Source organism: Rattus norvegicus, chromosome 2, assembly GCF_036323735.1.
Source record: "Rattus norvegicus strain BN/NHsdMcwi chromosome 2, GRCr8, whole genome shotgun sequence".
Classification (NCBI taxonomy): Eukaryota; Metazoa; Chordata; class Mammalia; order Rodentia; family Muridae; genus Rattus; species Rattus norvegicus.
Window position 1 is genome coordinate 214232417 of NC_086020.1, and position 19925 is coordinate 214252341.

At 43.1% G+C, this 19925-nt stretch overlaps 1 non-coding gene across 1 annotated transcript; it reads right to left on the minus strand.

The window, feature by feature from the left end:
* Positions 1–2966: 2966 nt before the first annotated feature.
* On the minus strand, positions 2967–3096 carry Rnu6atac (RNA, U6atac small nuclear). The gene has a single exon (XR_005501718.1). It is a non-coding gene; the product is annotated as a U6atac minor spliceosomal RNA (small nuclear RNA).
* Between the last annotated feature and the right edge of the window lie 16829 nt (positions 3097–19925).

Below are 19925 nucleotides of genomic sequence, written 5' to 3' on the forward strand. Positions count from 1 at the left end.
CATACAGTATTTATGAAGTCAATGGGATCCATCAGAGAATTGTTGCAGTTTTTACAAAGAAAGGGATATAACTTTTAAGCTCTCTCACCACTGAAGTTGTAATTACTAGACTGCATCAACACATCTGTAGATCCTGTACATGTTTATTTGTATATCACTTCATCCTCTCAACATACCAGTGTGTGTAAGCGAGAGAAGAGGGAGACGAAGATGAAGTCCAGGTGTCATCCCGACTCTTTGAGGAAACAATTTCATTTGTAGGTACTTGCTTTAAAAGAGTGATGATGCACATAGTTTGCACTGCTTCCTCCAAGCCCCTTAGGATTGCTATCTGCAAACCTGTATATCCAACTGCCTATTGTGTATCTTAGAACATTTCCCATCATCTGTTACATGTGTTACATTGTTTCAGTTTCTTCCAAAAATGTGTGATGAAAATTAATTCCCCAAATCAGGTGTTACTTTTTAAAATAATTTTTAAAATTTCTTCTTCAACAATTTTATATATGCATTAAGTTCATTCGGATGATTGCAACCATCCACCTTCTAGTCTTTTCCACACCTCTATTCACCCCATACATCCCTTCCCCATATTCGTGTCTATGGGGTTATTTACTTATCTTGGTTTGCTGGTTGGTGATTAGTATATCTAGATTTGTTCTGTTTTGAGAATCACTGAGTCTAACCAGAATTGTATATACGACCACTGGGGCCTGGTGAGCGTCTAGTAGGTACATAACTAGAAACAGTGACTGTCCCTGGCTCAGAATCTATTGATATAGCTGTAGTTCATTAGGAGAGGCCCCATGAGCCCTTTCCCAGTCCGTGATTGTTAATTCTATGTTGATAGGCTCAGTATTGTGTAGGCTCACTGTAGTCACTGCAAACTCTGAGGTCATGACTTCATTGGCTGTGCCATGCCCAGAAAACATGTCCTGTCTTCAGGTCTGTCATTCTTTCTGCTCCCCCTTTCTCCATGATCCTTGAGGCTTGAGGGGGTGCTCCGAACACTCAAGTCACTTATTCTCAGCACCTTGGCTTCCATGAATCTCTGCCTTGAAAGGAATGCGATGGGACACGTAGGAAGTGATCGCATCATGAGGACTCCGTGCTCTTGGATGGATTCATTACTTTTTATAAAGGGTTTTTATGGAAAATGTTAACACACACACACACACACACACACACACACACACACACACCAGATTCCTGCCTTCTGCCATATAAGGACCTTGTGGTGGTTTTAAAGACAAGGACTCCCATAGGCTTAGGAGATGTGGCCTTATTGGAGTAGGTATGGCATTGTTGGAGGATGTGTCTCAGTTGCTTCCTGCTGCCTACAGAATGGATGTAGAAGTCTCTGCCCCTTCTTCAGTGCCATGTCTGCCTGCCACCGTGATTTCCACCATGAGAGTAATGGACTAAACCCCTGAAACTCTAAGCCAGCCCCAATTAAATGTTTTCTTTTATAAGAGTTGCTGTGGTCCTGGTGTCTTCTTCATAGCAATAGAAACTGTAACTAAAACAGAAGTTGGTGCTGGGGACTGGGGTATTGCTGTGACAGACCTGACCATGGTTTTGTTTGCAGAAATGTGGACTTCAGATTTAAAAAGCAGCTGAATGCTTTAAGTAGAATTTAATGGGCCAAAGTAGTAGAGAAATGGAAGACAGTGGTGCTGGGGATGATTTGAGCTGTGGGGGCCTGATTTAAGGTGTTTCAGAGGAGAATAGATGAATGTGGCCTAGGAACTATTCTTGTGATGTTTTGGTGAAGAATGTGGCTGCTTCTGCCCTTGTCCAAAACGTCTGCCTGAGGCTAAAGAGATTTTACATATTTTAAAGAAACTGAAAATGTAATGTGTTTGAATTTGTGAAAGACTGTATTAATGTTTATTTTTAAATGTATGCTTATTTATGTTTTTAATGTGAGATCTTGGGGATGGATAAGAAAGAAATGGCGTGGCTTAATAATGGTGTGTTTGTGTGTCAAGTTGACAAGGGGTCAATCAAGGAAGGAATCTTAACTGAGAAAGTGCCTCCATAAGATCTGAGCTTTCTTTGGTTTAAATTAGTCAAGATAGGGACACTTTGCCACAATGTCCTGGTATACAGAGGGTCCAAAAGTTATTTTAGTGATTATCAAGAGCAAAAAGAAAGAAAAAAAAAGATCTGAGCTTTAAGACATTTTCTTAATTAGTCATTGATGTGGAGGGCCCAGCCCATTGTGGGTGGTGCCATCCCTATAAGAAAGCAGGCTGAGCAAGCCATGGGAAGCAAGCAAGTAAGCAGCACCCTTCCGTGGCCTCTGCATCAGTTCCTGCCTCCAGGTTCTTTCTCTGTTTGAGTTCCTGCCCTGACTTCTGTCAGTGACAAACAGCAATATAGAAGTGCAAATCAAACAAACCCTTTTCTCTTCAACTTGCTTTTTGGTCATGGGTTTTTTTCACAGCAATAGAAAACAGACCTAACTAAGACAGATGTGATGTCCCTGCTCTCTGGAAGATGCAGTGGTCAAGTTATCATATTAAATAACCAACAAAAAATGCAGACTGCATCACAATGTTTGGTTTCCTAGTTTTCAGAACTGTGAGAAATAAATTGCTGTTGTGTAAGTTTCCCAGCCTGTTACTGCCACATAGAATCAAACAATATTAATACAAATGCAACCTAAATGAGAGAGAGAGAGCTCTTCATGTTTTTCTATTACAACCTGATATTTATCTTCTTTAAAAAATTGTTTGTTTATTTACATTTCAAATGCTGCCCTGTCCTGGTTCCCCCCCCCCCGCCAGAGTTCCTCCCCCACCCCTTCCCTTCACCTCCGAGAGGGCAGACCTCCCATATCCCCCCCAGCCCTAGGGGCCCTGGTTAGTTGACACTATTGGTCATCCTGTGGGGTCACCATCTCCTTGAGGGCCTTCTGTCCTTCCCCTAACTCTTCCACAGGGTCCCCGACCTCCATCTAAAAACCACAGTGGTTAGATGTCACGCAGTCGGTGGCGGTGCCTTAACTATATGTCTGTTGTCAGGCGCACAGGCCTCTTCCACCCTTGTCAAGGGGAGTGAGTGCTAAACTTCTCTCCTTTCATACAGCTCCTGTTTCACATCCTAACTGCTGCTCTGTCATAGCTGCTCTGTCCGAGTCTTCCTAGCATTTGTGGGAAAATATAATCCCATCATTTCAAAGTTGACTAAAATAAGCTGTCCCAGTGACACGGTTTAGTGAATCACTATAAAGAACACGTGGTGTCAGGAGAAAGGCAGGGTGTGAGTCACTACCATAGGGTAGTGTGAATCCTGAGTTAACCAATATACACATGTCTGTGGATATCCTCCCCCGTCTCCATATCTCCATATCTCCATATGTACCATCTCTCTACCATGAACTGAAGTTTACAGGAGAATATTCACAGGCATGGCTTCAGTGATATGCACCAGCCCTACTAAACAGACATGTACCCTCACCACTGCTGTCAACCAGCCCACCAGCACCAACACCCACTTCTTAAATACCTCACATTAGGATCAGCTGGTTCTATGTACCCTTTTGTAATTTTAGGATAATTTGGTTTGTATTTGGAGATACTCTTCTTGACCACTAGAGGAAACAAAGTACGGAGTTGTCTAGCATAAGCTAAAATAAATTCGAGAGGGTAAAGATTATAAAATGCAACCCATTAGTAGAGTAAAATAGCACGCTATGCAAATAAATGACAAACCATGAGATTGTGAAATGTTTTTCTAAATTGGTTCACCGAAAGGGAATAAAGCAAGAAAGAGGGCTTTTGGTTTTCTCAGTATTAATATCCGTGATGCAAATTATATTATGAGATCAAAATAAGCACTTCAGAGGGAAACACAAAGTCCATAGTGTGGGCTAATCCTGAATTTCTCGTAATTCACTTTGTGTAGCTTTTTAATAGTTTTAAGAAAATGTTTACTGTATATTCCGTGTATGTGTGGGTATAAGTGTGTTATATGTGCATTTGTGGGTTTGTACATGCATGAAGAGACCAAAGGACAGTGTAGGATATTTTTCTATACAGCTTTCTCTCTTATTCTTTGAGACAAGATCTCAGGGAACTCAGAACAATGTGTTGGGCAGCCATTCTCAATGGTCCTTCTGTCGCTGCCCATTTCCCAGTGCTGGGATAACAGGCACACAGGGCTATGCACAGTGTTTTCTGTGCATGCTGGGATTTGAACCCAGGTGCTAGCTTTTCTAGTGCCAGAAGGTGCTAGATACACCACTAGAAGAGAAAGAGATCCACTAATCTTACCCATCTGTGAACCCTGTGAGCTATACTGATGACCAGACTGGCAAGACATGCCCACAGGTGCAACAGTGACACAAATGTCACAGAAGTAAACAGCCACTTGCCAATTTAATTTAAAATCCACACTACAAGTTAAAACCTATACCTCGTACTATTATCAGAGCCAAGAACCTGTGGCTAGACTGGCTGTAGGTCCTAGAGGAGAACCTTCTACGATTACTCTGCTAAATGGGCACAGTATTAAACTGACTCCTAATGGCTAATCATTATGCTCACAAATTAGTGTGCCTTTCAACCCTCATGAGAGAGGCTTCTTTTTGCAGCGGATAGCAACTAACACATAGACCCACAAGTGGTCGGTGTGCAGAGAATAAGACAGTATCAATTGTTCACCCCCAAATAAACTTCTCTGTCACACTCCTTCCTCCCAGGGCTTAGGGATTCTGGTAGAAGAGGGTGCAGAAAAGTTATAAGATCCAGAGATGGTAGATGATTATAAGAAAACTGTTTCCAGAACACAACCGGGCAGTTGCAGATATGAACTCACGGCAGTTGAGACAGCATGCACAAGACCTTTGTAGGCTCAGGCCAGACAAATCTCCTGCATAGAAAAGGGAGGGCAGCACAAAGCCCCACCCCCAGTTGAGAAGCCATTGTCATTTTGATGACTGCTGGGGGAGGGGGAAAGAGAGAGAGAGAGAGAGAGAGAGAGAGAGAGAGAGAGAGAGAGTTTTCTCTAAGATGTGGCCCCTACTATGACCATATAATGAAGGTCACACATCCAAGAACACATGGGTATCACAAACTGTTCTTGATGGCATTTCTTTAAAATGGGAGCTGGGGGTGGTGGTGGTTATGCGGCTATGGAAGGGAGGTGGGTTTGTGAGAAGTTCCAGGGAAGGATGAATGTGAACAAAATGCGTTATAGAAAATTCTCCAAGGACTAAAGCAAACGAGAAAAGTACCCTAAGGGCACCACTGCTACAACCGCTCCAAAGGTCATTAGGATGGGAGATTTAGCAAAACTAAACATTTCATTTAAAAGAAATCGATGTGGCCTTCAAACAGGTCTCTGTGTGCTGTCCTTGAGCTCTTCTCTGAAAAAGCAGGTATTGAAAATTTAATCCCAGGTGACATCATTGGGATGGGAACCGAGAAAGAATGGCGGCTACCCACAAGAACAGCGCTTTATCAATGGAGCAGAGGATGGTGGGGTAGCCACAGGAACAGCGCTTTATCAGTGGAGCAGAGGATGGTGGGGTAGCCACAGGAACAGCGCTTTATCAGTGGTGCAGAGGATGGTGGGGTACCCACAGGAACAGCGCTTTATCAGTGGAGCAGAGGATGGTGGGGTAGCCACAGGAACAGCGCTTTATCAGTGGAGCAGAGGATGGTGGGGTACCCACAGGAACAGCGCTTTATCAGTGGAGCAGAGGATGGTGGGGTAGCCCCAGGAACAGCGCTTTATCAGTGGAGCAGAGGATGGTGGGGTAGCCCCAGGAACAGCGCTTTATCAGTGGAGCAGAGGATGGTGGGGTAGCCACAGGAACAGCGCTTTATCAGTGGAGCAGAGGATGGTGGGGTACCCACAGGAACAGCGCTTTATCAGTGGAGCAGAGGATGGTGGGGTAGCCACAGGAACAGCGCTTTATCAGTGGAGCAGAGGATGGTGGGGTAGCCCCAGGAACAGCGCTTTATCAGTGGAGCAGAGGATGGTGGGGTAGCCACAGGAACAGCGCTTTATCAGTGGAGCAGAGGATGGTGGGGTAGCCACAGGAACAGCGCTTTATCAGTGGTGCAGAGGATGGTGGGGTAGCCACAGGAACAGCGCTTTATCAGTGGAACAGAGGATGGTGGGGTACCCACAGGAACTGCGCTTTATCAGTGGAACAGAGGATGGTGGGGTACCCACAGGAACTGCGCTTTATCAGTGGAGCAGAGGATGGTGGGGTAGCCACAGGAACTGCGCTTTATCAGTGGAGCAGAGGATGGTGGGGTAGCCACAGGAACAGCGCTTTATCAGTGGAGCAGAGGATGGTGGGGTAGCCACAGGAACAGCGCTTTATCAGTGGAGCAGAGGATGGTGGGGTAGCCACAGGAACAGCGCTTTATCAGTGGAGCAGAGGATGGTGGGGTAGCCCCAGGAACAGCGCTTTATCAGTGGAGCAGAGGATGGTGGGGTAGCCACAGGAACAGCGCTTTATCAGTGGAGCAGAGGATGGTGGGGTAGCCCCAGGAACAGCGCTTTATCAGTGGAGCAGAGGATGGTGGGGTAGCCCCAGGAACAGCGCTTTATCAGTGGAGCAGAGGATGGTGGGGTAGCCACAGGAACAGCGCTTTATCAGTGGAACAGAGGATGGTGGGGTACCCACAGGAACAGCGCTTTATCAGTGGAGCAGAGGATGGTGGGGTAGCCCCAGGAACAGCGCTTTATCAGTGGAGCAGAGGATGGTGGGGTAGCCCCAGGAACAGCGCTTTATCAGTGGAGCAGAGGATGGTGGGGTAGCCCCAGGAACAGCGCTTTATCAGTGGAGCAGAGGATGGTGGGGTAGCCTCAGGAACAGCGCTTTATCAGTGGTGCAAAGTGGCGCATCGTGGAAGTGTGGGTTTGGAGGCAATATCTTTTCTCCTTTTTCTTCCTTCTCTTCCTCTGTCCTGTTTTCTCCCATGGATGGAAGGCCTTCCCCAGAGGCACATGCTTTGTTCTAGGATTTTCTAGCTTCAAGGATCATAAGCAAGTAAGTTTTTATGTATTATAAGTGACCTAGTCTGTAGCAATCGTTTAAAGCATCTCAAAACGGACAATGATTTAGTGTCGCTGTGCATTACAAGGTACTAATTAATAACATAGTAAGGATAGTCAGACAGCTGCATATGTAACTTGCACACAGGAGTCAGGAATCTGTCCAACGTCTGCGAGAATTGAACTTATTTATAAGTGAACTACTCTTGGTTCTCTGTTATTGCACATTCAAATTAAAAGCCTGAATATTTAACACTGCCTTTTGCTTTCGTAGTTCAGTTCTTACTTAAAAGTTGAGTATTGTCTCTTTTCTAAACCAAAGTTTGAAATGGCAAAGGCAGTTAGAAAAACAACACGAAGTCTGTGGTGAACAATAATGAAACCTCCATTGCAAGAGATTTCACAATTTCAAGCCCTGCTTACTTTTAATGATCTCTTCCGGGTTTTAAATGCCTGTATAATTCTTGGGCCTAAGAAGAAAATAAAAGCTTTGTTCTTTAACTTACAAAGTACTCCTGAACGTTGATCTAGAGAAAAGAGTCATGGAGAGATGTGTATCAGGTGGATACTGTGGGGTTTCTTGTTGTTTTGTTTTTATTATGTATTGGGCCTGGAGGGATAGTCGTGGTTAAAAGTACTGGCCGCTCTTGGAGAGGACCTAGGTTTGGTTCCCAGCACCACATAGAGGCTTACAACCATTTATAATTCCAGTTCTGGGGGATTCAACGTCCTCTACTGAACTACATGGGTACTAAGCATGCATTTGGTATGTATATATGTGTATATGTATGTATGTATACATAAACTATTGTGGTTTGAATGTGAAATGTCCCCCAAATGCTTTAATACTCGGTCCCTAGCTAATGGCATTTCTTTGGGGAGGCAATGGAATTTTTGGGAAGTCGGTGTTAGCTGCAGGAAGTGTGTTGCTGGGAAGTGGGTCTATTGGAGTCTTGCTTCCAACCCGAGCAGTCTATTTCTTGGTTGTTGCCATGTGTGGTGGTTTGAATATGCTTGGCCCAGGGAATGGCAGTATTTTGAGGTGTGGCCTCGTTGAAGTAGGTATGACCTTGTTGGAGGAAGGGTGTCACTTTTGGTGCTGGCTTTGAAGCTCTGTGCAGTATAGAAGCCAGTCTTTTCCTAGTGGCCTTCAGATGAAGATGTAGAACTCTCAGCTCCTCCTGCACCATGCCTGCCTGGACGCTGCCATGCTCCTGCCTTGATGATAATGAACTGAATCTCTGAACCTGTATGCCAGCCCCAATTAAATATTTTCCTAATAAGAATTGCCTTGGTCATGGTATCTGTTAACAGCAGTAAAAACCTAAGAAACCATGTAACAAGCAGCTACTGAATGTTCCTGCCCTCCCCACACACAAAAAAACTAAACTAGTCCTTCATCATGTCCCCACTATGACAGACTCTATTTTCTCAAACGATGAACTAAAATAAATCTTCCTTTAAGTTGTTTCTTGTCAAGTATTCAGTTATAACAATGAGAAAAGTAACTAATAAGGTATATTCATTCTGAAAACCTGTGGTCATTGCTGTGGTGGACTTGATTATGTAATTCATAGGCCTTGAAACTGCTCCGTGGAACCAATTATGGTGGTGCACACCTTTGATCCCAGCACTTGGAAGATAAAGGCAGGTATATCCCTGAGTTCGAGGGCAGCCAGGTCTACCTAGGGAGTTTCAGGACATCTAAAAACACCAAAACAACAACAACAAACACAGAAGCCCTAGACTACTGTAAGAACAGCTAACGTGGGCTGGAGAGATGGCTCAGTGGTTAAGAGCACCGACCTGCTCTTCCAGAGGTCCTGAATTCAATTCCCAGCAACCACATGGTGGCTCACAACCATCCCTCTTCTGGTGTGTCTGAAGACAGCTACAGTGTATTCATATAAATAAAAAATAAATCTTTAAAAAAAAAAAAAGAACAGCTAACGTGTAACTGTGGTGGATGTGTGGAAGAGCAGAACAATACAAAGGCAGCTGGAGAAAAAGAAATACAAATCGTTATAAATTAAGAGAAAAGCTGTACCCACAGGTCTCACGGGGGAACAAGGACTCTACTGAGATTTGTACTGAAGGCTCTGTCTGTTCTCCCACATCAATCACTAATGAACAAAATGTCCCACAGGCTCGCCTATATGCTAATCTAGTAGAGGTATTTTCTCAATTGGCATGTCCTCTTCTCAGATGACCCAGCCTCACAGCAAACTGGCATTAAAAAAAAAAAAAATCAAATCTCAGCAGGACATGCCCCTATAGCTTTTCTGCTATCTGTTTTCCAGATAACACAAAGTCCTGTCAGAAGTCCCTTCTGTTCCAGGCATCTCCAATATTCTTGAGGTCTCTATTTATATATATAAATTAAGCTTAATTTACACAGATTCACATAGTGGCTTCTTAGGAACTCCCTCCAGGACATCTGAGCCTGCCATACACCGTCTAACTGTATGGTTTTCTGGAACTTCTGAGTAGCACTCATGACCATGTAGCTCCTATGTCCTGCGTCCCTACAAACCAGCACTATATGATCACTGTAGCAGGAAATCTAGTAGAATCATTCTTCGCAGGGGTAAACATGAGAAGGAAATAGTTGTTTTCTAGAAGTACAGTGACCTTGAAGAAACCATTGTAGGAAACAGTGATCATTTTCTCTTATATCCAGAGTTGTTTTTCGTTAGGAGCCGTACAGCCTTTGCATGACTTTGGTCATGGTCCCGGCACACCTGGAATGTGTTGCATCATTGAGTACTGAGAACAGTACACAGGAAGGACCGATGTTGCAGGGCTGTGATGTTTTCCTTCAGGAAACGTAGAGATTGAGGGTGGGGATTTAGCTCAGTGGTAGAGCTCTTGCCTAGCAAGCACAAGGCTCTGGGTTTGGTCCTCAGCTAAAACAAAAACAAAAAAACAAAAACAAAAACAAAAAAAAAAGGGAAATGTAGAGATTAGATTAGGGGCTTTGGTATGAGGAACTTGTTTTACCCCCCAAACGACTTTTGTGTAATAATTAATACATATGCTTTTGTGAAGCTCTTTGACATTCAGTCCACTGAGGCTTGGTCTCCCTGTAGCAGGGCCTCAATTCATCCCTGAGTGACCCTCTTTCTTTGGTTATCCCGTGGGACTCAGAGCACTGATAACGATGTCAAGGTCAAGAGGTTGGGGATTTAGCTCAGCAGTAGAGCGCTTGCCTAGCGAGCGCAAGGCCCTGGGTTCGGTCCCCAGCTCTGAAAAACAAAAAACAAAACAAAACAAAACAAAACAAAAAAAAAAAAAAAAACAATGTCAAGGACTGTTGTCAGCCTGAGATGTAGTCCAGTCCCGCTTCATATGGTCTCTGCTTTAATTCTTGCTTTGAGTTCCTGCTCTGATTTCCTTCGTGCTGGACTGGGATTAGGTTATATGAGCCAAAGTAACCCTTCCCATCCAAGTTACTTTTGGTGTCAACTTTATCGTAGGGATAGAAACCAAACTAAGACAGGCAGGACTATCCAGGCTGTTGGAGCCTCCATGATGTCACTATGCACCTCAGGTGATAGATAAGGACACAGGTTTTGTCCTGTGAGGTTTAGGTTACACTTTGGTTCAATCTTTAATGTTTTCATTAATTGCTTTTGGGATGGGAATAGTTACTCTGAGCCACAGTATTTTGGATGTATATAAGCCAGTTTTGTTTTGTTTAACAGGGGTTCCCAGTTAAGATGTTGCTTCATATCTCAGAAAAAGCTTTGAACTTTTGAATGGTGTTTGCCTGGGATGGGGGCTTTTGAAGTTGGACTGCATAGGCTTTGCATTTGAGATATATACGAGCCCACAAGCTCTGGGGAAAAGTGTTATAGTGAGGGAAATGGCCCACATTGGCTCATGTGTTTGAACATTTGACCGCCCACTGATGGCATTGTTTGGTGGAGAGAGTTGAATCTTTGGTTGGACCTAGCCTAAAGAAGTAGATGTCTGGAAGGATGGGTTTCATGTGTTACAACCCAGCACTGTTCTTGGCCCAATCTCTCTGCTTCCTGGTTGATGCCCTGAAGAAGTCAGCTACACAACTCAGCCACCATGAACCAAGCTCTACCAGGCGCCGTATCTTCCTACCATGATAAATTCACGCCCCGAGACCATGAACCCAAAATAAACCTTTAAGTTTTTGTCAGATCTTTGGACACTGCAATGGGGAAAGTGACACACAAAACGCCATAAAGATGGACAGAATGTGGAATTCTAAACAGTGTGTGCCTTCTTATTATAATCAGCACAAATACTGCCTTCGCCTAAAGGGTTGAGTTTCACATGAACTCGAAAGGCAATCTTGAAAGATAGTGATGTCAACTTTGGCTAACACCCTAAATCTGTTTCTGATTATGGAAAAATGTGTCCAAGAGAATCATGGGTCACCATGCACTGCAGACTCCCACTGTTCTCTGGGCATTTAGAGCAGTTCCTGCTTGTTAGCCAGCCGTCAACTACTCAGAATCCCTTCTGATTGGAGTTAACCTCACTGATTCTTCCACCACCATTCATGGGGAAAAAGTACAATAAATATGCATGCTGCTTCTAGTGAGAATTGAAGACAAGAGCATTGCTGTTTGCCACAGGGGCTTGTGAGGGGGTGTCTTTTTTCCCCTCATTCTTGATCGGAACTGGCTTCCAACATAAACTTCCAGCTGTAATTGTTTTGCTGTTCCTCTCCAGTCAAAACGGTCATATAATGAGCCAAAAGCCAGCTCATATTTGTAGTACTTTATTCAGGAAACTGGGAATTGAATAATGAAGAAATTCTACTCTGCCTATACAAAGTCTAGACTGAAAATTACTGGAAAATCACACTAGGATTACTGGGAGTCACACTAGAATAAAATATCACATGAGTGTGTGTGTGCCCATACATGTTGCTGATGTGTAATTGAGAAAAATATGTTTAAATATGGAGGAAATAACTTTGCATTTTTAACATTGTACATAGAAGACTTACAGTGTTCTTGACTTATTCAATCAAATTAATGCTTTCCTGCTTTTTGTTGTATGGAGATGCTGCTGTCCTGTTCCTAGGCAAAAACGTGAGCAGCCTTCCTTCAGGTTTGCACTTTGGTTATAGGTCCAAATGTGCACGTGAATGTGTGTTGTAGGTGTACCGTGTCTCCACCTTATCTTTTGAGTCTGGTTTTTCACTAAATCCAGTGCTCACCATTTTGCTAGACTGACTGGTTAGCAAGCTCTTGCCTGTCTTTTCTTTTTTTTTTATTTTTTTTAATCTTTATTTTTTTCTTTTTTTTTCAATTTTTTTTCCATCTTTATTAACTTGAGTATTTCTTATTTACATTTCGATTGCTATTCCCCTTCCCTGTTTCCGGGCCAACATCCCTCTAACTCCTCCCCCTTCATCTCCCCATTACCGCCCTCCCCTCAACAATCACGTTCACTGGGGGTTCAGTCTTGGCAGGACCAAGGGCTTCCCCTTCCACTGGTGCTCTTACTAGGATATTTATTGCTACCTATGAGGTTGGAGCCCAGGGTCAGTCCATGTGTAGTCTTTGGGTAGTGGCTTAGTCCCTGGAAGCTCTGGTTGGTTGGCATTGTTGTTCATATGGGGTCTCAAGCCCCTTCAAGCTCTTTCAGTCCTTTCTCTGATTCCTTCAGCGGGGGTCCCGTTCTTAGTTCAGTGGTTTGCTGCTGGCTTTCGCCTATGTATTTGACATATTCTGGCTGTGTCTCTCAGGAGAGATCTACATCCGGTTCCTGTCGGCCTGCACTTCTTTGCTTCATCCATCTTGTCTAATTGGGTGGCTGTATATGTATGGGCCACATGTGGGGCAGGCTCTGAGTGGGTGTTCCTTCTGTCTCTGTTTTAAACTTTGCCTCTCTATTCCCTGCCAAGGGTATTCTTGTTCCCCTTTTAAAGAAGGAGTGAAGCATTCACATTTTGGTCATCCTTCGTGAGTTTCATGTGTTCTGTGCATCTAGGGTAATTCAAGCATTTGGGCTAATAGCCACTTATCAATGAGTTGCTTGTCTTTTCTACTCCTATAAACCCTGGTGCCCTAGAGACACAGTGCCACACCCTGTGTTGGCTTCTTTCTTTTCCCCTCCTCCTCTTCCTCCTCTTCTTCCTTTTTTTGTTTTGTTTCGTTTTGCTTTTTAGCATGGGCTCTGGTCATCCAAATTTGGTCCTAATTTCTGCATGGTTGGTCTCTAACCAATGGAGTACTCTGCATCTTGGGTCATTCATATAATGGGAAAACAGATACTTGGTTATTTAATTCATAGCTTTATTCAAGATTCCAAAGATGAAGTTTCATTCTGCTCCCACTACAGAATGCAGGCTTCTTTTCCTTCCTTATCTCCGAACTGGTTATGGGTGTAACAAGAGATGTGGGGGAGGTGGGCCCTGAAGGTCCCTCCCCGTGCAGATGCCCCTCCTCCATCTAATCAGGCCTGAGGCCCACCCCCTGGGCCTGGAGTTTGTGAAGTAAGACGATTTAATGTAAGCAGTTTGTTTTGGTTTAATTACAAAAGGTTCCCACATTCTCAAGGTTGAAGGCTTGGTCCTAATTTTTGATGTTATTTTGGGAGATGGAAACTTTGCAGGGGGAGGCTAGCTGGAATTAGGTCTCTGCGGATGTGCCTTTGAAGCTTGTAGCTTATCCCTGGACACTTGTTATCTCTGCTTCCGCTCAGTTACCAGGCACCACTGTTTACACTACTCTCAACTTTATCTCTCAAGTTCCCACAATAGCATATTAAGTTCAGAAAACTGTCATTTTTCTAGCCCTGATTCCTTCCATAATCTTCCTCAGATTAACGTGGTCATTGTCTGTCACAATCAAATACCTCATGGTCCTGGGACCTACTTCTAGCTTACTTCGTTTTCTCTTGCTGTGGTAAAGATCATGGCCCAAAACTGGGGGCTTATTTCGCCTCACACTTTGCCGCCCACCATCAAGAGAAGCCAGGGCAGGAACTCAAGGCAGAGACCATGGAGGGACACTGCTTATTGGCTTGCTCAGTTTTATTGCTTATCTGAGGACCACCGTCCCAGGGATGGCACTGACTCCAGTAGGCGACACTCTCCCACCTCAATCATCCATCAAAAAAAAAAAATGTACAGCAGGCTTGCCCATAGGCAGAGCCAATGGGAGTGTTTTCTCAGTTGTGGTTCCCTCTTTCAAAATGATGTTATGTTGAGTGGACGGAAAGCTATCCAGCACGGGGGTTCTACGGTTTGTTAAACCATTTAACCAGCAAAGGACATAGTTTGTTTCCCGCTTTTAATATTCTGAATGAACCCATTCTAAATATTCATGGCCAAGATTTTTATGAGAACCTGCTTTTACTTTAGGCTAAATGTGTCCTATGTAATTGTGTAGTTGGGTGTCCGGTCTCTAAGCAAACTGACACATTGTTTCCCAGAGAGCATCCATATCGTGTATGTCTTCACCATCATTGTTTGAATGTCTGGTTCCATCCCGGGTTTCGCCACCAATGCTCGGTTTTTGAATCTTGGCCCATGCCTGGACAGAACAAACCCAAACACCATGGTTCCACGTGGAGAGGTTTAATGAGAAAAGAGTAGAAGAGAGGAAAGGCGGCCGGCCATGGGCACGTGGAGGGGGGGGGATGGGGGCAAGAACCGAGAAGAACAAAGAGCAAGAAGGGTAAGAGAGGGTAAGAGCTGGTAAGAGAGGGAGGAGGAGCCAGCAGCCCCATAAATAGTCAGGCACAGCTGGCTGTTGCCAGGCAACTGTGGGGCGCAGCATACCTGGCTGCTACCAGGTAGCTGAAGGGGGTGGAACTTAGACAGAATACCAACAATCATTGTACTGATGCCTAATCTATTCTTCCAGGCCCTTGCTGGCATCTAGTATCCTGATTTTATTTCATTCTATGCCTCTTGATATATTTAAAGCGATTATTCATTTGGTTCTAATTTACATTCCCTTAATGCTCAGCGGCGTTGAGCATAACTGTATAAAGTGATTTACCATCTGTGTATCTCTGTCTGGCGAATCACCTTTTAAAAAGCATACACTATTTATTTTATTTCACATGTAAGAGTGTTTTGCCTATATGCATATGCGCCATGTGCTTACCTGGTACCCACGGAGGTAAGAAGACGTATCAGGGATGGTTGGGAACCACCCTGTGGGTGCTGGAAACTGAACCCACATCTTCTGCATAGAAGCTCTCTTAACCACTCATCCATCTGCTCGTCCTCCTTAAATGCCATGTCCTGTTCCAACTAAATTGTTTAGAAACGTCACCGCTGATTTTAAAGCTTTTTTTAAAAAAAAAAATTAGGATTAAGTTTATTTGCAAGTAAGAGGCCCAATTTCCTTTGATTTAAACACATTAAAGTTTAGTCTCCCATATAAAAGAAACCTAGGAATAGGCACCTACTGGTTGTGTGTTGAGAAAATTCTGTCTCCTTTATTGTGTGCTGGTTCTGTTTTTGGAATTGTCTTTTGCCACTCCCCATCCCTCAGTTGCTTACAGAGTTCTGGTCATTCTATTTGTATTCTAGGAAACAAACAAACAAGTAAACAAACAAACAACAACAACAACGAGGGCAAAGGTCCCTCCCTTCACAAACCCTAGTTAGAAATCTTATCTTTTATGCCTTACACGTCTGTAGGGTAAAGAAATGATAGAAAATTACAGCCATTGCAGTTAGTATACACCAGATATTCCAGAAGAGTTTAAAGAATTCAGAAACACAGAGAAGATTTCTGCTCTCCATAGTTACATCTTCCAGAAGGAATCATTGTTAGTAGTTTGCTATATTTTCTACCTTTATTTTCGGGATTCTTTGAAATACAACTTAAATATCTCTCCCTTAGAATACACAGATCTGCAATTAGTGAATACATTCTTTTGTGCAGCCGTCACAACAACTCAGGTTTGCAACACTTCGTTCTGAGTTTCCGTGTAAATTCTGTGTAATTCAGTAAGTGCATGATTTCCATGCCTTCTCCATAGCTTACTATTATTTTGGGGGTGGGAGTAGGGGTTAAGCCAGGTTCAGAATATTTCTCAGAAGGAAAGTTTTAACTTGGAGGACAGGCAAGTTTTACTTTTGGAATCAGGCCCTTGGCATGAAGTAACAGTTAACATTTAACATGTGGACATCAGCATGGCCTCTCTTCCCTCATCTCCACGTCCAACTCATTCCCTTGTTGTGTCAACACCACCTCCAAAGCACATCCCTCAATTCTATTTTTACAGCATTTCCAAGGTTCAAACCACCATGACTGCTCATGTAATTGGTCTGCCTTCTCATGTCATGTGACCTCTTAACCTAACTACTTCCAAAGGTTTCCCATCATGCTTTAAATAAAATTCAATTTCTTCCACAATCTGTGAGATCTTGCCACATTTTGGCCTATCTGTGATAGCAGGATGTTCTGGCCTTCCTCCTTCTCGCCCTGGTATACTAAACTAAACTCACACTCATTTCTCTTCATGTCCCAACTACACCGAGGTCCCTCTCTGCAGGTCCTTGCATGTGCTGATCTCTCCTCAAATGTCTGCAGAGCTAACATCTCTTACTGCATCACGCTGACTATCCCAAGATGCTTCCCTGCACACTGCACTGAAAGCAGCCCCCTTCACCTTCCTCACCTTGTATCTCCCACCTCAAAGGGATACAAACTGGAAGGGAAAAAAATCAAAATATCACTATTTGCAGATGATATGATAGTGTACTTAAGTGACCCCAAAAGTTCCACCAGAGAACTACTTAACCTGATAAACAACTTCAGCAAAGTGTTGGGGTATAAAATTAACTCAAACAAATCAGTAGCCTCCTCTACTCAATGGATAAACAGGCTGAGAAAGAAATTAGGGAAATGACACCCTTCACAGTAGTCCCAAATAATACAAAATATCTTGGTGTGACTTTAACCAAGCAAGTGAAAGATCTGTATGACAAGAACTTCAAGTCTCTGAAGAAAGAAATTGAGGAAGATCTCAAAAGATGGAAAGATCTTCCATGCTCATGGATTGGCAGGATTAATATAGTAAAGGTGGCCATTTTGCCAAAAGCAATCTACAGATTCAATGCAATCCCCATCAAAATTCCTACTCAATTCTTCATAGAGATAGAAAGACCCAGAAAAATTGTCTCAAGTCATTTAAGTCTTTTAACATGTGACTCTATGATATCTCAACAGGCTAAAATATTAAGAAAATCAATGAAGTATATCATAAATTTATACATATATAGAGTTTGTGTGTAATGTACAAAGAATTGAGGGTGTTATATAAACACAACATTATAGACACATCCCTTACTTGAAACAAAGACCTATGGTCTTATTGGGATTTTTTTTTAACTTAAGATCCTGTGAAGGCTGACAGACAATACAACTAGAAAGGGGGTTGCTAACTGATTCTTAAGAGATATTGTTTGGTTGAAGTTACCACCAAAATATTTTATATTATCTGTGGCTATTGTGAAAGGAGTTGTCTCTCTAATTTCTTTCTCAGCCTGTTTATGTTGTGAGTAGAGGCTACTGATTTGTTTAAGTTAATTTTTTATCTGGCTACTTTGCTGAAATTGTTTATCAGCTGGTGAAGTTCTCTGGTAGAATTTTTGGGGTTACTTATGTAGACTATCATACCATCTGCAAATAGTGATAGCTTTAATTCTTCTTTGCCAATTTGTATCCCCTAGATCTCTTTTTGTTGTATTATTGTTCTAGCTAGCACTTAGAGTACTATATTGAATAGATATGGGGAGAATGGGCATCCTTGTCTTGTCCCTGATTTTAGTGGCATTGTTTCAAGTAAATTTCCATTTAGTTTGATATTGGCTGTTGGTTTGCTGTAAATTGCTTTTATTATGTTTAGGTATGGGCCTTGAATTTCTGATCTCTATAATACTTTTAACAGGACAGGGTGATGTATTTTGTCAAATGCTTTTGCTGCATCTAAGGAGATGATCATGTGATACTTTTCTTTGAGTTTGTTTATATGGTGGATTACATTAATGGATTTTTGTATATTGACCCAACCTTACATCCCTGGGATGAAGCCTACTTGATGGTAGTAAATGGTGGTTTTGATGTGTTCTTGGATTTGATTTACAAGAACTTTATTGAGTATTTTTTTGCAACCCTGTAGAAGGACCAGCAGTCTCAATTAACCCGGACCCTGAAGATCTCTCAGACACTGGAACACCAACCAGGCAGCATAAACCAGCTGAGATGAAGTACCCAACACATAGACAGCAGAGGACTCCCAAGTCTGGGTACAATCAGAGAAGATGCACTTAACCCTCAAGAGACTGGAGGCATCAACAGGAGGGGAGCCCCTTGGTCCTGTGGAGGCTCAATGACCAAGTGTAGGGGAATGCTAGGGTGCTGAGGTGGAGTGGGTGGGTGGGCAGGAGACCACCCTTGGAGAAGCAGGGGGAGAGGGAGGAGAGGGGGGTTTATGGAAGGGAAACTGGGAAGGGGGATAACATTTGAAATGTAAATGAATGAAATAATCAATACCGAAAAGAGTTTCTATTGCTGTGAAGAGACACTGTGACCACTGCAACTCATAGAAAGGAAAATGCTTAATTGGAGCTGGCTTACAGTTCCAGAGGTGTAGTGCATTAGTGTCGTGATAGCATGACACGAAAGAATGGGAAACGTCAACAGAGTCATCTATTACGATGAACACTTAGGAGTCACTAGGATGAAAAGTGGATCTTATTACATAAAATTAAAGTTTTTGTTTGTACATAGACTTTAACGTTTGGGGATTATCGAAATGACTACCTGTATGTGCTTAGGTCAAGTTTGCTGTTTTTGTTGTTATTGTTAAGTTTTTAAGTCTTTTCTTTTTAGTTGGGTTTTTATGGTTATGTTTGGTTGTTGTTGTTCGATTTTCTCTTCTTTCAAGATAGATACCCATGTATGTTGGTATAGACTCACCATGTAGCCAAAGAGAACATTAAACTTCTGACCCTCTGCCTCTATCTTGCCAAGTGCTAGGATTGGTGTCAGACATTGATTTTTTTTTTCTTTTTAACCAGAATCTGCCCTTGCGATTCTTATTCAAAGAGGAAGGAGTAACTCACCGATTTTCAAACAACAGAGGACAGTGAAGAGCTGTTCACGTTTCTGTGGATCATATCAATCAGTTTGCAGCGTGAGAGGTTAAACATGCAGGGGTTCTCTCTAAAAGCAGCCAGCACTTTTAGCTGCTGAGCTTCTGCGCCCCATTCTCCTTTTAACAGCAGGTGGCCCACGGCACGGTTAAATGACCGCCATTCCGCATCTTCCTTTTGATGATCTCAATGGTTTATTAAAAATGCTAAATAAGAATTCCAAAGCTTCCCTTCAGTGGTAGGTAAATTGTAAAAGTAAGTTGATATTAAAATGCGTAAGCGAGGAACTACTAAATCTATTTTTAATATGAAATAATTGAACAAAAAATAAAGATAGCCAGTATCTTAGTTGAGGGTTTTGATTGCTGCAATGAACCACCATGACCAAAAAGAAAATTGTGGAGAACGGGGTTTACTTGACTTACACCTCCATGTGCTTGTTATTGAAGGAAGTCAGGACAGGAACACCAGCAGGGCAGGAACCCGGAGGCTGGCGCTGATACAGAGACCAGGCAGGGGTGCTGCTTACTGGCTTGCATTGCCTGACTTGCTCAGCCTGTTTTCTTGTAGAATCCAGGACCACCAGCCCAGGGATGGCACCCCCTACCATTGGCTGGGCCCTCCCACATTGGTCGCTAATTGAGAAACGCCTTACAGCTGGATCTCATAGAGGCATTTCCTCAGATGCGGTTCCTTCCTTTCAGATGACTCTAGCTTGTGTCAAGTTGACACAAACCATCCAGGACAGCCAGCACGTACATGGAGAGATGTACTACTTCATCGTTCATTAGAG